Raw genomic sequence first — 320 nt, 5'->3', positions numbered from 1 at the left:
AAAAAAGCATCTGAAAGATTATGAAATTTACTATAATCTAAGTCTATATGTTATTTTTGGTCAAAAAATGGCTTCTACCCCCCTATGGCCTTAAACACCATAAATTCAACTGTAGCCTTAAAAAATAATAGTACTATTTATGGAAGCAGTTTAATTGATGTTTTTGATATATTTTGAAAAGATTATTTTGAACTGAATAAAATGCATGTTACAGGAATAATCTTAATATCTAATTTTTTTAGTGAAGTATGTTTTTTCAGAAATATATAAGTAAAATATAACCTGTTTCAGATAAAACAGCATTTTTGTCGAGTTAAGTA

This window comes from Thalia democratica, chromosome 1, assembly GCF_965202585.1.
Source record: "Thalia democratica chromosome 1, ktThaDemo2.hap1.1, whole genome shotgun sequence".
NCBI classification, from domain to species: domain Eukaryota; kingdom Metazoa; phylum Chordata; class Thaliacea; order Salpida; family Salpidae; genus Thalia; species Thalia democratica.
The sequence above is the reverse complement of the archived record's forward strand: the minus strand, read 5'-3'. Positions refer to the sequence as shown.